Consider the following 11,197-nt stretch of genomic DNA (forward strand, 5'->3'; position numbering starts at 1 on the left):
CGTCAACATTGTTATATTGGACTTCATTTTAGCAGAATGTGTGAGTTTAATTATATTGAAGTTGACTGCAAGTAGATTTTTTTAAATTAGAAAGAACGAAGTGGAAAGCCGGCCAAATATACAATTAGCTAGTAATAACACTTGTTCTTTCTTTATTAACAAGAAAACTAATTAATTTAGGTATTATTGATGGCTTGCCCATCTAATTACTAAAGTACCATAACTTTTCCTTTTCTGGGGATGCATCATAGAGTCCCGTTCCCCTGGTCAGCTACTGACCAGGGATCATTTGGTCAATCACCGTCCGATTGAAATCGGATGGCTGACAGAACTCATCTCAGATTTCATCACTTATCTGTCAGCCGTTCGATTTCAATCGGACGGTGACTGACCAAATGATCCATGGTCAGTAGCTGACCAGGGGATCATGATTGATGCATCATATCATAGATGAGGTCATAAACTTTTAGGAGTGAAGATAACCCTACAAAGATGTAGAATAGCACGTTAGCAGGTCAAGTTCATTTTTGTAATTATGTTTATATGCGTGTGTCTACACACACACACAGAGTTTTGTTAATGTATAATATACATCCAAAATACATGGAACCCCACATCGTAATTGCAACTATAAACTAACAGAGATTAAGAAGAATAGAAACCAACTTTCTCATGTATCAGTTTAACCCATTAATTAGTATTACAATTAAAGTACGACGTTTTTTCGTTTGTTAAGTAATTTAATATAGCAATAATCACAAACACAGACAAGGAGTAAAACAACAAGGTTCAAGTTCCCGAGCTTTTGTATTGTAATTTAATTAATCCCACCAGTCAGCGCTGATGATCTGCTGGTTGTTTGAGAAGCAGTACCCTAATCCTGACTCACTAATTTCATCATTGAATATAAATCACAACCCGTGATTAGCTTAATCACAATTTGATCATGGATTAATTAATTTGAGCAGCTGGCTGCTGTGAATCGATTGGTCAGTAACCAGATATTGATTCTCTGAACTGTAACCGACATATCATATATACACTATAAAACACTTCCTCACCAACCTGAGAGAAAAAATAAAATAAAAAATTGAAAGACGCATATGGCTAACTCTCCGACCATGCACTTTCTCCGAACTAAAGGAATCGTATATACTCAAAAGGAGCGCATCTCAAAAAAAACACCAGAAAGAGAGTGTGGAACGCGCCCCACGCGCGGAAAAAAAGAAAAAACTTCAAAGAGTGCGGTTCTCTCCCGGCCGAATGCGGACGGCGTTTCGCCGCTGTGTTCTGGCCCGGGAGGGGATTCCGATGAGTAGTAGTGGCGGGCCTTCATGGCAGAGGTGCGGTCCAGGGAAGAGTGGGAGACCTTCGACCTCGGCTAGGGAAGACAGATCCAGATCTGGTTTTCTCGATTGGTGGTCGACGGCGGCGGTGGGTTCTGGTGGCCCCGACTCGGCGGTCTGGGAGGTGGCAGAGGTGTGGTCCAAGGCTGGAGGTGGTGGCTCGATCTCGGAGTGGACGGATCGGTCTCGATCTCTTCTTCTAGAATCGGGGAGGAAGGCGGCCGTGGTGCAGCGCTTGGAGGGTGCTTTCCGTCTGGGGCATCCGGGTCCTTTTAGACGGTGGAGATCTCTTTCTCATGGCGGTGCTCAGCCCGATGAGGGTTTTGATCGTGGTTGGATCGTGTTTCTCACGTTTCTCAGGTTATGGGGTGTCCTGCGGTGGGATGTGGTGGGCTGTCTGGTGTCCGACGGTGGGTTGCGGTCTGGTGTCGGCACAGGTCATTGGCTGCAGGCGTGGTTGGCTGCTGGGTTAGGTATTTGGGTGAGATGGTGGTTGGGCCGGGCTTTGGCTGTTGGGCCTTGCTGGTTGTTGTTGCTTTTAAGTTGTTTTAGACCTAGTTGGTTGTTTTTGTTTTTGTTTTATTTAGTGTCCGTGTGTTTGTCGCGGGAGTTATGTCTATATTGTAGCTTAGTCGGAGGTGGTGGGCTTGATGCCTGTTTGTGCACCCTGTGTGCCTGGTCTGCCCTGGTTTGGCGGCGAGTTCCTTGCTTCTGCAAATGGTCGCTGCCTTCCAGTGGCGGTAATGTGTCGGCCCTAGGTAGGCGGCGAGTTCCTTGCTTCGTCAAATGGTCTCTGCCTCCTAGTGGTCGGGAGAAACTATGTGTCACTGGATGTATTTTCCAGGGGCATCATAATGGGAAAGCTGTGCGTATGATAATTATGCTTTGCTGTAATCGGGTTGCAGATCAAGTTATCTTTCTATTATGTCACCGCTGCGTTAATGCAGTTAAAGCAAATAGAGTCGCCAGTAGAGCGCTCTTTGCTAGTTGGTGCTTTGTTGAGTACAAGCGCTTAGTAGAGACTCAGGATAGTATTTCAGGATGCTCTACTCATTGTAATCAGGGGTTTAGGCTCAATGTCCCCCCCTTGTATTCGACAGTTTCTTTTATCAAGGCTATCAAGGCTTAGGGCTGCAGCACCGCCCTTTTCTCAAAAAAAAAAAAAAAGGAATCGTATATAGTAAAAAAATAAAAAATTCAACCTAGCGTTTTCCTTCACTTTCTCCGAACTTCAGGTCACCTCTTTCTATTATAATTTTTGTTGAAGTAATTTCCTTTTTATGTAAATACATATATAAAAGTATCAAGTTCGGATTAACATTATTTTTGTAATTTTTTTTTTTCACTTGTGCTCTCGTTTCAAGTACATTTTACATAAAAAAGAGAAGTGCATGCCTAAACTGTTAAAAAATAGTTTTTTTTTTTTGTTTGACTGTTAAAAATTAGTTGTGAAAATCATCCCCCTATGTCCCCTTATTTTATTGCCATTAATTTGTAAGGGTATGCAGACAATAAGATCTAGCATCTGAAAAACTAGAAACATATGAAGAATTAAGAGTCCTCAAAGGTTGACCTAAAAAGAGAGGTTCATGTCCCAAAAGATCAGATTTTGCCACCTCCAAGTGAAAAATAAAATTGAAATGGTGAATTTTATCATAACATGTACTACCGCTGTACTAGCAGAAGCAATAGTTGCTAAAAATATTATAATGAAGGGGGAGGGAATCTTATGCCATTGGAAGCGACAGAGAATATTCAGTTTAATCTTTAATTACTAGGTATATACGAGTGCATCTTTCTATTCCTGAATTTTTTAATTATGGGAGTTGACAATAATTAAGTCCTAAGCCAATTGTGGGACCCGGCCAATAATAGAGGTGCTTTGACTTGGATTAATGTGTCTGGCTTTTACACTGTTGCTCTCGTCACCTTTGCTATTCCATTCTGCTCAAGTATGTAAAGTATTTATATTAACACTCTACTATTTTTTTTCCGACTAGATATTAACACTCTACTATTAATTAGCTGATTTAATTAACAGAAGAAAGAAAATTAAATGAAACCAAGGAGGGTAATTTAGTATCACTAGGATAAAGCGAACCCTAGAGTTCGAGAATAGCGACGACGGCAGAAATGGGACCGGCAGTCTCTCTCCACGTCGAGTCGAGTAGGTCTCTGGCCTTTGTTAGATCGCGGTTTCAGAGGGAGAAAGAGTTGGCTTTCGTGGCTGGGTCTGTACAACGATTGTTGTGTTTGATCAGATCTAGGGCTGGTGGGATTGCCCGATTAGGAAGTGGAACAGGTACAGGTGTTTGGGTATCTACGTTGCACAGATTCTGTTCCGGCGAGGCGCGGGAGGAACCGACGAGGTCAGGGCGGCGGGGATTCTCTTTTTCGGCCGGTCCTCTGTGGGATTGAGGATTGTTGACCGCGTGTAACAGGTCGGCGATGTTGATGCACGGGTGGAAAAGTCGGCCGCCAGAGCTGTTGTCGAACGGTATGTCGCTGAGGACATGACTGCGGTGGAGGCAAAGGAGCAGCGTGATTCTCCTTCTCTGTTGGCTTGGGTTTGGGCCTGGGCTCAAATTTGGGTTGATCCGTTGATGGAGCAGGGGAATCTCCCTGCTAAGCAAGACTTGATTTGGGCTTGGGCTCAGGTTAAGGCAATCTGGGCCCTAATGTATTAGGGTATTGAGCCTGTGTGAGGTTGGATTAACTTCTATGAGTCTTCTATGACATTTCTAGTGTCTTGCTTGTACCACAATTGCGTGATTGGCAAGTAGGGGCTAGTTGAATGATTTCTTTTCCGTATGAGGCGACGTTTTTTTCATTCTTGTATATGCTTGCTTAAATGTGAGCGTCCCAGAGATTTTAATGATCTGCTCCAGCTTAGATAGTCTAGTTCGAATTTTCTTGCCGAGTTTTGCTTATGTAAATTATGGTAAACTCTAGCCTTTTAGCTGTTAATTTAATGAATTCAACTTCTATTTCAAAAAAAGAAGAAAGAAAATTAAAAATTTATTAAAACCGAATTGCATTGCATCTCAATATTGGACCAATGATATGTAGCAGAAATCTTGCTACGTAAGGTACACGGATGAACAAATCTCATGGAAACATTATCAAACTACAAACCTAGCTTAGGCCGAGGTTTCTTTTTTCTCTCTGTTTTTTTTTTCTTTTTCTTAAGAGATTTTTTTTCTTCTTCTGTTATTGTTAGATGGATGTTTCCTTCTATTTGCTATGTCGGTAGAGAATGAATCTTAGTGTGATAGTTAACGTTATGATACATGTGCTTTATCAAAATCGTAAGGTGGTTGTTAAGTTTTGATTAAAATGACTAATATATTATTTCAATGAGTCATTTATTCAGGTGTTTTGCAAACAAGGGAAATTCTACGATGTATTAACATATGACATGCATATAATTGCCTTAAAGTGGTAAAATGAGTCATCAAAATAATAATGTTAGTCATCAAAGTGGTAACATGAGTCCTTAAAGTGGTAATTTTCTTAGTTACCACATGAGTCTCCTAGTGGTAAAATGAGTCCTTAAAGTGGTAAAATGAGTCCTCAAAGTGGTGAAAATAGTTGATGTATGAGAATTATTAACATACCATAGTCTTACCCAACAAACAAATCCATACAAATAACTCAAAGGTGTGTATGGATCACAGCATTGCAATACCTAGTACTACTCTTTCATAAATTCTTGTATTTAATTATCATCTATTGCTTTGCGATAACTGTTATGTAAAAATAAAAAAAATAAAAATATAATAGTTATACAAATTCTTTTAATCAGAGTGTGATGGTGCTCCGGTCTCCGTGTTTAAGTGTGAAGCGGAGCATTCCGATCATTTCCAGCCGATTTAGCTTGATTTTGATCCTACTCTGGCTTTGGCATCTAAAACTGGGGCCATTGTGGTTTCACCAGTAAAGAAGCGCAGGCTTGGTCGCCCGCGTGGTAGCAAGAATAAGTCAAAAAATCCTTTTGCTCACGAGGGTACCATGGCTAAGGGAGTAAGGATTCATAGAAAGCTGATGCAGGTTAAGTTGTCTAATCAGATGGTAGGTGTTTATGGGGAAGCCCCCTCTACGTAGCGAGGTCCCATAAGTTTTATGAATAAATTGAGATTTGAAATTTGGCTTGGTTCAGTTCAAATTTTAGTAGCGTCAGGTTATTTGGTTAATTACTTAATTTACATCGTTGTCCAACACATCCTTATTAGAGCAAGTTCACTCGTTGCGTCACTAGGTCAGACATTGTTCACTAATTTTTTATGTTTGTTTCCACCTGTTGGGTCACTAGGTCAAGTTATTCGGTTAGACGTTGTTCACTGCTTTTTTATGTTTGTTTCTACTCGTTGGGTCTGGGTCACTGTGTTAATTTTCAAACTAACTTGGGTCACTCTAGGTCACTCTCTGGGTCAGTTTCCTGACCTACAAACTCACCTAGAGTGACCCAGGTTAGTTTAGAAACTGATCCAGTGACCCAGACCCAACGGGTGGAAACAAACATAAAAAAGAAGTGAATAATGTCTAACCCAGTGATTCATGACCTTGACCTACCCAACATGTAAACTTTCTCCTAGGGTTCTAGGTATTCTAGGGTCTCTAGGCAGTAACTTGATTATGATGGGCCTATTATGAGTGAGTTACTGTGTATTGTATGCCTCTCTTTACTTATTTAATGAATTGACACCCCTTTTGATAGAGTACTTCTATTCATACCTCCATATTTGGTATATAGACCTCCACAAATTTTTGTAATTTTTTTATCCTATTTTGTCCCTCCACAAAGAAAAAGTTAAAAAAATAAAAATACCCAAACCAAGATTGTCGTTTACCATCTCTCCTTCTTCCCCGCTCTCACAGACTTTCTCATCACTTTTTCTCTCTTTGTTTCTCTCACTCTCTTTGGTTGAAGAGCTATTTTTCCAATTAATTTTAGTAGGAGTTGAGATTTGAGATTCAAGGATGGGGTTTTGGTTTTAGATTTGGGAAATTCTCCCTTTCTTCCTGTATAGAAAGGGTAAATTGTGTTGTGGGGGTCTATATTTCTATGTAGTCATTAGATTTGATATCTCGATCCTTTTCTACTTTATCAAGTTTTATACCATACGTATTCTGCTATGTGGTTTTAGCAATTGCAAATTGCAATCCTGCAATTGTCATATAATTCAAGTCTACAAGGAAGCATCCTCCAAACTTGGAAATATAATTAACATAAACAATTAAATACTAGCTTCCCACAAATCACAACAAGACACAAACAGTGAGAGAAGAAACAAAGAGAGAAAGAGAAAAGGAGAAGCAGAGAGAGAAGCAGTACGTGAGGGAGAATCAGAGAAGAAGATAGCCGAAGACGGAAGACAGCTCGCTAGTTTTTATTTTTCTCTTTCAATTTTTTGGAGACAAAAATTTGAGGAGGTCCACATGCTAAAGGTGGATGTATGAAATTTTTTTAATTTTTTTATTGAGAATAAGAAGTCTTATTCAACTAACCAAAATAACATAATATGGGAATGACCGGTGGTGGACAAGAACTCCCCACTCTAGCCTTAAGAAATGAACCAGTTACAGGTCCGTCATTACCAATGACATACATGAGCCAAGAAACACTTCTTTTGATAAAAAATAAAAATAAAAAATCTCTTTTTATATGGTCTTTTTGAAATTGAAGATATTTTATTTATCTCTATCTCTATAACTTCTTTTTAATTGTTAGGAAATTAACAATACAGTTATTTCTACAAAAGTCATTTACTTTTGTTAGTTTTTTTTTTTTTAATCAAGAAAATAACTTTATAGATAGGAACTCAATAGAGTTGGTTACAATCATATTGTAACACATCCAGATAACATTCGTGGAGCGTTATCAAATTTCTAGAAATTTGTGTTAGCCTATGGCCAGAGTAGCCATTACATACCCTTCCGCTGCCATTAACAGACAGAACAAGAAGATGTGGTAGTACCCACGGTGGTACATAGAGATAGGTCCACTCATTTGACATTTCATACGCCGCTATTACAGAATAGTTTGAATCATCCTTCACTACTCCAGAAGATTCACTAGTACCCCAAATGTCAAACATAGACGTAGTTTTTTGGATCAAGTCGTCGGAATCCCAAATACGAAACCCTAGAGAACTAGAGCCCATGATTTTGGTCCAAGAGTGAGCCCAAATCCAAGCAACATCCTCAAAAACTTTGGACAGTTATTGTGGATTATTACTTAATAAAGTTTGGACTCATTGGAGAGAGGTTTTACTGGTATTTTGTTATCTGCTCATGTCGCAAGCATAAAAATTTGAAACGGCATTTGTGTATGTTTCTCGTGCGGCCGGTGAAAGCTACTACAATTCAGTAACATTGTAATAAAGTTATTAACTCGCATTAATTTTTTTTATTATTTTTTTGACAAATAACATTTCTACTACTTAGCTCATGTCATGCAAAAGCGTACAATTTTATTTATTGATAAATAAATAGAGATAAACATGAACCACAAGATGATCTAGCTTCCCTCAATCAATGGATAAGATCATTGCAATCATCTTATGTAATAGCCATTCTATCTATTCCTTAGATGGTACAGTACTTGACAAACATTGATCGAATATAATCCTCTAGCAATATATCTTGTACATTACAAAGAAAATTGCTATATATCATTATTGATTAATGTGTCTACATACAAGAAACTTATTAAATTGAGTTCAAAAAAAAAAAACTTATTAAATTTACATTGAATAACGTATTGGGACGATTACCATGAATTTAGAAAAAGATTTCAAGTGCTTATTGAAATTACTGCATATAGCGTTGAAGATCAGATTTACCATTTTGAGACCTTATTTATATATATCAAACTGTCTCTTGGCTAACTTGAACTTGTACTTAGTAGGAGCTTTTGCATATGAGAGCTCTCCTCCCTCTTTGCTGGCGGCGGCAGACCCTATCTCTAGAGTTTTGCTCGTCGAGATCCTTGGCATCCGAGGAGGTTTCTTCCCCCCGTGAAGCCTGTCTGTCGTCCTCCTTGAGGTCGTACTTGTAACGCCCCAAACTGCACTTCACCAGCTTGAGTACGTTACAGTGCCGCGAGTCCCTAAAACATAAACCGAAAATTCTATTTACATTCTAGAAATTCGCTAGGCATTTGTTCGAAATAAATTTTGACAAAAATTCGCAACGGAAGCTTTTAAATTTTTTTTGAGGTGAAAACCTTTCTAAAACTTTAAATTCAAATGTTCGTCCAGGACTTAACGTTGCAAACAACCGAGGAATAAAGGACCTATCATCTAACAAACAAATTGTGACAAGTTCCGAAAATACAATTTTAAGGAACAGGAATAAGATTGGAACCCAGAACCTGACTTCTATTGAAATCTGCACACCCAGCTTCGTCCGCTCCAATCCCGTTCCCAGTGCACAGTACCTGCAACCACACTGTTGTAGGGGTGAGCTTTCGTCCTCGCTACTCAATAGGGGCTTCACCCGACTAGGTTTGAAAACCGACACATAAGATAATAATTTGGGATCCCAGTATGAAAAAGTTAAACCATTTCTTTAAAGAACGACAAACTTTAAATATCTTTCGGACTCAAAATCCAATGCACGAAACTCAAAGAAATGCATAATACCTTATGGCCAGTCCCATGAACCAACTACACGGCCTTACCTCAAATAAAATCATCACCAGGTAAGTGTAGTGAGAGTGTCCACTTACGCCATATCACCTAGAAATAGTGCCGCACCTCAGAGGATGTCAAAATTCCGTCCATACGGCCCCTCCGGAGGTTTAGGGGATTGAAGCCCAAGGAATCGCTATGTTCCACTCACTCTCAAGCCATCAATAACCAAACCATGCAACTCAAATATGCATAAACATTTAATTCAAAACGGAAAACAACTAACCGAATGAGTCCCGAGTCCCTTACCTGGATTTCGATGCTTTAACCTTTTACGTTGTCCGAGATTCACGAACCTTCCGTTCCTCGGGTAACTGGAAATCCTAAATTCCGACATAATTAACGTTAATAATCCGTCGAACAAATATTTAAAGCCAACCCTTCCTGGTTTGACCAGGATTGACCATGCTTTGACCGAAGTTGACCAATCACTATAAGTTCGATAACTATCCCAACTACCGAACATCTTACTTGAGATTTAGGATATCGACCAATAATATTAGGTGCACCCGAATTTACTAAGGTCACCCAATATATTAATTCATTTTCTTTACTTGTTATCATTTCACACAATGCTCAAGCAAACGAAAGTTATATCAAATTCCGAATATTGTCAACGAATACGATCAAGTTTATTTAACGATTATTACTATGGACACCCAATTTGAAATCCACACAACCCATTATAGGTATTCCAGCATAGGCACATCCTCACAACCAATTCAAATCCATACAACTAATTATTCAACATCACAATATCAATTTATCAACTCATCCAAATTTTCCAACTAATCCAAATACCTTCTTAATTCACAACAAACTCAATACACCTCCCTCAAAACATGATTTCACAGTAAGCATACAAACATGGCAACCAATTTCCGGACATTGACCACACAATCTGATTCTCAAAGTTTTCACAGAGAACCCAACTTGACCAGGAACAAAAATCCAAATTTTGCAAGTCTGCGTCCGACGACGAACACAGCAAGCCCAAACTTCCCAGTTCGATCACCACCCAAAAATTCCCAGACTTTACTCCCAAACCAAGGTCAGCCCTCGCCTACAGACGCATTCAAGCCAGAAGCCAAGCCCAGAAGTGCCGGAAACGTCGCCGGAGTCGAAGAACACGGCGAGCCGAAATCACCCAAAATCGAAAATCATTAAAACCTAATCGAATTCGAAAACTAATCATACAGACATGTAGATCATGATGAGAGGATCGATTTTCATACCACATGCAGCCCAAACGATGACCGGAGTCGCCGTAATTCGTTGAACCCGCCGGAAAAGCTTCAAGCTTCTCACCGTCGATTCTCCCTCCACAGCCGATGCATGGACGATCTGAGGATGCAGAGAGGTAGGCGACGCAGAGACGAAGACGTGGGTTCCCTCGCGCCTTCGTGGGGTGGCCCGAAGGTGGCGCGATGGCCGGGTTTCCTTCTCGGGTCGGTGGCGTCCGGGTCTGGGAACTCCCAGCTCGCTCTCTCTCTCTCTCGCGCGTCTCCCAGATCACCTGATCTGGTCCAGCAGCTATAGAAGAGGAGGCTTATTAATATCCAACGGTTGTGATCAATCGATGGAATGATGGATGGCTGGGATTGCTCCACCTATTTTCTATTTCTTGATTTAATTTCTAAAATTCCACAACTTCGGAAAATAGCTATAAATAGCTCGAGTACCCGGAAAATTCCCCAAAAATTTTCACAAACTCGCCGTGACGTGTACTTTATTATCCAAATCCGAATTTGAGGATTTCACTTTATGAAAATTTCTGAAAATATTCTCGATTACTTTAACGTTTATCGAGATCGATAAGTAAATTATCGACCTATTTCACTTAATTAAGCTCGATAAACTTTTTCGGGGCTCACAGTACTTCCCTTCTGTTCAACCTGTGGGTTGTGGCATCCGGCTCCTATTGGCTTGCTGTTCAAAACTACAAGGCGCCAAGGCGGTGCTAGCAAGGAGAAAGGTTGGGAGATCAATTGTTTGAGGGAATCTCATCATACGAAGTCTCTCTCTGATGCGGAAAATCGAGTTTGGGATCTTGGTTCTACTTTTTCTCTTTCATGGAGAAGGTGGGGCTGTTGTGATGGTGACCGAGCTCGCTCTCTGGTGGGAGGTCGGCTTGATTTCCGATCTAGGAGTCTGAGG

At 40.0% G+C, this 11,197-nt stretch overlaps 1 long non-coding RNA gene across 2 annotated transcripts; it reads right to left on the reverse strand.

Moving 5' to 3' along the window:
- Window positions 1–8,062: 8,062 nt before the first annotated feature.
- On the reverse strand, window positions 8,063–10,550 carry LOC133739194 (uncharacterized). Of its 2 annotated transcripts, none has more exons than XR_009860480.1 (3): window positions 9,290–10,550; window positions 8,722–9,176; window positions 8,063–8,457 (listed from the first exon to the last, which is right to left on the reverse strand). It is a non-coding gene; the product is annotated as an uncharacterized LOC133739194 (long non-coding RNA). The 2 variants fall into 2 exon arrangements; XR_009860481.1 differs by having other exon boundaries at window positions 8,722–8,798; window positions 9,031–10,550.
- Between the last annotated feature and the right edge of the window lie 647 nt (window positions 10,551–11,197).

The sequence above is a fragment of the Rosa rugosa genome, chromosome 3 (assembly GCF_958449725.1).
Source record: "Rosa rugosa chromosome 3, drRosRugo1.1, whole genome shotgun sequence".
NCBI lineage: Eukaryota > Viridiplantae > Streptophyta > Magnoliopsida > Rosales > Rosaceae > Rosa > Rosa rugosa.